The following is a 6,053-nucleotide window of genomic DNA, read 5'->3' as shown; positions in this document are numbered from 1 at the left end:
CCTTACTTCGGACAAGACGGACATGCATAGCAACTCACATGATATTCAACAAAGAGTAGTTGATGGCGTCCCCGAGGAACATGGTTATCGCACAACAAGCAACTTAATAAGAGATAAAGTGCATAAGTACATATTCAATACCACAATAGTTTTTAAGCTATTTGTCCCATGAGCTATATATTGCAAAGGTAAAGGATAGAAATTTTAAAGGTAACACTCAAGCAATTTACTTTGGAATGGCGGAGAAATACCATGTAGTAGGTAGGTATGGTGGACACAAATGGCATAGTGGTTGGCTCAAGGATTTTGGATGCATGAGAAGTATTCCCTCTCGATACAAGGTTTAGGCTAGCAAGGTTATTTGAAACAAACACAAGGATGAACCGGTGCAGCAAAAATCACATATGAACATATTTTAAATATTACAAGACTCTACACCGTCTTCCTTGTTGTTCAAACTCTTTACTAGAAATTATCTAGACCTTAGAGAGACCAATTATGCAAACCAAATTTTAGCAAGCTCTATGTATTTCTTCATTAATAGGTGCAAAGTATATGATGCAAGAGCTTAAACATGAGCACAACAATTGCCAAGTATCACATTATCCAAGACATTTTACCAATTACTACATGTAGCACTTTCCGTTTCCAACCATATAACAATGAACGAAGCAGTTTCAACCTTCGCCATGAACATTAAAAGCTAAGAACACATGTGTTCATACGAACCAGCGGAGCGTGTCTTTCTCCCACACAAGCATTTATTCAAACAAAAACACAAACAAAAGCACACATACGCTCCAAGTAAAGTACATAAGATGTGACCGAATAAAAATATAGTTTCAAGAGAAGGAACCTGATAATTTGTCGATGAAGAAGGGGATGCCTTGGGCATCCCCAAGCTTAGATGCTTGAGTCTTCTTGAAATATGCAGGGATGAACCACGGGGGCATCCCCAAGCTTAGACTTTTCACTCTTCTTGATCATATTGTATCATCCTCCTCTCTTGACCCTTGAAAACTTCCTCCACACCAAACTCAAAACAAACTCATTAGAGGGTTAGTGCATAATCAAAAATTCACATGTTCAGAGGTGACACAATCATTCTTAACACTTCGGACATTGCCCAAAGCTACTGGAAATTAATGGAACAAAGAAATCCATCAAACACAGCAAAAGAGGCAATGCGAAATAAAAGGCAGAATCTGTCAAAACAGAACAGTCCGTAAAGAAGAATTTTGAAGAGGAACCAGACTTGCTCAGATGAAAATGCTCAAATTGAATGAAAGTTTCATACATATCTGAGGATCACTCACGTAAATTGGCATAATTTTCTGAGTTACCTACAGAGAATTAGGCCCAGATTCGTGACGACAAGAAATGCAGTTTACTGCGCAGTAATCCAAATCTAGTATGAACCTTACTATCAAAGACTTTACTTGGCACAACAATGCAACAAAATTAAGATAAGGTGAGGTTGCTACAGTAGTAACAACCTCCAAGACACAAATACAAAATAAAAGTACTGTAACAAAATAAACGCATAGGTTATCTCCCAAGAAGTTCTTTCTTTATAGCCATTAAGATGGGCTCAGCAGTTTTAATGATGCACTCGCAAGAAATAGTAGTTGAAGCAAAAGAGAGCATCAAGAGGCAAATTCAAAACAAATTTAAGTCTAACATGCTTCCTATGCATAGGAGTCTTGTAAATAAACAAGTTCATGAAGAGCAAAGTAACAAGCATTGGAAGATAGAACAAGTGTAGCTTCAAAAATTTCAGCACATAGAGAGGCATTTTTAACATGAAAATTTCTACCACCATATTTTCCTCTCTCATAATAACTTTCAGTAGCAACATGAGCAAACTCAACAATATAACTATCACATAAAGCATTCTTATCATGAGTCTCATGCATAAAATTATTACTCTCCACATAAGCATAATCAATTTTATTAGTTGTAGTGGGAGCAAATTCAACAAAGTAGCTATCATTATTATTCTCATCATCAAATATAGGAGGCATATTGTAATCATAATCAAATTTATCCTCCATAACAGGCGGTACTAAAAGACTACTATCATTATAATCATCATAAATAGAAGGCAAAGTATCATCAAAGTAAATTTTCTCCTCAATGCTTGGGGGACTAAAAAGATCATGCTCATCAAAGCCAGCTTCCCCAAGCTTAGAATTTTCCATATCATTAGCAACAATGGTGTTCAAAGCGTTCATACTAATATGTTCCATAGGTTTTTTAATTTTCGCATCAAACCATCCATGTCTTAGAAATAGAATAAGAAGCTCATTGTTGTCCATTATGCCTAACTAGTGTAAACAAGAAACAAAAAGATGCAATTGCAGGATCTAAAGGAAATAGCTTCGAACACTCACACAATGGCGCCAGAAAAGTACTTTTACCTGGGACCGGAGTATGAGAGCCTTTTACCTTTCCTCCCCGGCAACGGCGCTAGAAAAGTGCTTGATGTCTACGGGAGCTTCTATTCTTGTAGACAGTGTTGGGCCTCCAAGACCAGAGGTTTGTAGAACAGCAGCAAGTTTCCCTTAAGTGGATCATCCAAGGTTTATCGAACTCAGGGAGGAAGAGGTCAAAGATATCCCTCTCATGCAACCCTGCAACCACAAAGCAAGAAGTCTCTTGTGTCCCCAACACACCTAATATGTGCACTAGTTCGTCGAAGAGATAGTGAAATACGGGTGGTATGAATAAATGCGAGCGGTAGCAACGACACCGAGAAAAGTGCTTTGCTGTCCGGGACTGGTGTGTGGTTGATGGTGGTAATATTGCAGGAAGTATAGATGCGAGTAAAACGAGTAAACAAACAGCGATAGCGATATTTAGGAACAAGGCCTAGGGATCATACTTTCACTAGTGGACACTCTCAACATTGATCACATAACGGAATAAATAGATAGATGCTAGACTCTACACCCTCTTGTTGGATGATGAACACCACTAACCGTGTAGGATTACGCGAACCCTCAATGCCGGAGTTAACAAGCTCCACAATATTCAATGTTCATGTTTAAATAACCTTAGAGTGCATAACGGATCAACATAACCAAACCAAGTACTAACATAGCATGCACACTCGTCACCATCACACTATGAAGGAGGCATAGATCACATCAATACTATCATAGTAATAATTAACTCCATAACCTACAAGAGATTATTATCATAGACTACGCCAAGTACTACACGATGCACACACTGTCACCATTACACCGTGCAGGAGGAATAAACTACTTTAATAACATCACTAGAGTAGCACACAGATATATTGTGATACAAAACACATTGCAATCATAAAGAGATATAAATAAGCACTTCACTATGTCATTCATAACGGTGAATAAGTATTATGTGAAATATAGCCTAAGAGACCCACACGGTGCACACACTCGTCACCTTTACACACGTGGGACAAGGAGTCTCCGAGAGATCACATAAGTAAAATCCACTTGACTAGCACAATGACATCTAGATTACAAGCATCATCATATGAATCTCAATCATGTAAGGCAGCTCATGAGATTATTGTATTGAAGCACATAGGAGAGAGATTAACCACATAGCTACCGGTACAGCCCCGAGCCTCGATGGAGAACTACTCCCTCCTCATGGGAGACAGCAGCGTTGATGAAGATGGCGGTGGTGTCGATGGAGGAGCCTTCCGGGGGCACTTCCCCGTCCCGGCGGCGTGCCGGAACAGGGACTCCTGTCCCCCAGATCTTGGCTTCGCGATGGCGGCGGCTCTGGAAGGTTTTCTCTGGTTTCGTCGAACGTGATAGGGTTTTCGCGACGGAGGATTTAAGTAGGCGGAAGGGCAGCCTCGGAGAGGGTCTGGGGCCACCAAACACTAGGGCGGCGCGCCCCCCTCCTGGGCCGCGCCGCCACCATGTGTGGGCCCCCTGTGGCCCCTCTCTGGCGGCTCTCGGGTGTTCTGGAAGCTCCCGGAGATTCTAAAATGCTGGGCGTTGATTTCGTCCAATTCCGAGAATATTTCCTTACTAGGATTTCTGAAACCAAAAAGAGCAGAAAACAGGAACTGGCACTTCGGCATCTCGTCAATAGGTTAGTTCCGGAAAACGCATAAATATGACATAAAGTATGCATAAAACATGTAGATATCATCAATAATGTGGCATGGAACATAAGAAATTATCGATACGTTGGAGACGTATCAGAGGAGAACAAGAAGAGAAGGAGGGATGAAGATGGGAGGAAGAAGGGGGAAGAGAGGAGGAGGAGGAGGAGGAGGAGGAGGAGGAGGAGGAGGAGGAAGGAGAAGTGAAAGAGAGAAGGAGAAGTGCAAGGGAGGAGGAGGAGAAGTGAGCCGACTGATTTGAGCATATATAGCCTAGCTAGGTTACCGCCGGCGCATAAAATATGGTGGTGCGCCGGCGAACAATTTTCTATTTTTTTCATCAAAATCTAAAACCTGGAAAAACTCCTGTTTCCATTTTGAATTTGGCGAATCAAAAAAACTGTCTAAACGCCCAGAGGGGGTTGAAATCGGATGTAAAAGTTTCCGTAGATATATTTTGATATAAAAAAAATTCATTGGAGAATGTATGCAACCATAAAAGCTGTTTTACACCAACATGATACCATTTTGCAAAAAAAAGTCAAAATTCATGTTTGTTAATTTTCAGTAAAACTAAATGACATAACATATGAGCATCTCGAAGGATTTTTTAAATTTTCTATCTTGCAAAATAGGAGCATACCTTACAGCCGGCGCACCACCATGTTGGTGCACCGGTGGTAATTTGCCTGGCCGACCCTTATCCCCTGCTCACAAATTCTTCATTGCGTCGGCGGTATTTAGGCACCACCAGCGGTATTTGCAACATGTATATTTCGTTCCATATTATGATACTTATTCCAGATTGTATCATTCTTTTTTGAAAACTAACTTTAGTTCCTACTTGATTAATATGCCAGTATGATAGATTTTAGAAGCAAACTAGCAGTCATTTTGGTGGATTCACATTTGAATGATGATAATATAAGGAATCGAGACTTAGAAGATGATGAAGACCACACATTTGATCCCACGGATTATGTCATTATGGATGGACCCTCTAAAAACATCAAAACATCAAAACTATCATCATAAATTAGATTCATCTCGCAATCATTGCTTCTCTCAACATCTGCCAATCCAAGGATTTAATAGATGAACTTTGCCTATACATCAGCACACTTGGCGATGTTCCTTCAGTAGGGTAAGCAACATTGTGATTAGGCATGAATCACATTTGAAGTGGCTCTTTAAGAAAACTCACTGAACAATACGATTCGAAACAAAATTATTTTACTATAGATTAGAATACGTGCGTGGCATTTGATATTCTCCGGTACAGTCATAACAAATCCATCACATACACGCATCATTTTTTTTTGACATGATAAGAGGCAATTACGCAGAGGCTCAAGGTGCATGGCTGAAGAAATCATTGTTTCGAAATAAAATTTTGTTGAGAGAAAACCATACCTCCGCTTTCTCCGACAATAACATCAACATTTGCATGGTTACTGGTGGGAGCATGTTCTGCTCCTCCGTTACCCTTGCATTCGTCTCAGATGCTTCCTCCGGCAGCTCATGGACCCCAGGGCTCATCTCTGAGCCGTGTCGATCTTTCACCATGGTCATTGTCTAGCTCGGAATAGTGTGCAAAAGGGGTTAGAGTTAAGATTGTGATAGAGAGGGAGAGGGATGGTGGCTCATGCTATGAGGTGGGGCCAGACAGGGTCATTTTAAGCATATAACATCCTCTACCTATATATGGACACAGATCAGGTGACATGCACCTTTTGCATGTCACCGTGTAACATGCGGCCTAAATCCAAATTTAAACATTGCGAAAAAATCTGAAAAAAATCATGCATGTTCACATCACATATTAAGATAACCCCTAAAAAAAATTAGCGAGGCAGGCTAGATCCTCTCCACGTCTCCGGCTAGATAAACCTCCAGAATTTCTTAAGCCTCATCTTGTAAAGGACCTTCCTATTGTCTGATT

Source organism: Lolium rigidum, chromosome 4 (assembly GCF_022539505.1).
Source record: "Lolium rigidum isolate FL_2022 chromosome 4, APGP_CSIRO_Lrig_0.1, whole genome shotgun sequence".
In the NCBI taxonomy this organism is placed as follows: Eukaryota; Viridiplantae; Streptophyta; class Magnoliopsida; order Poales; family Poaceae; genus Lolium; species Lolium rigidum.
The sequence above is the reverse complement of the archived record's forward strand: the minus strand, read 5'-3'. Positions refer to the sequence as shown.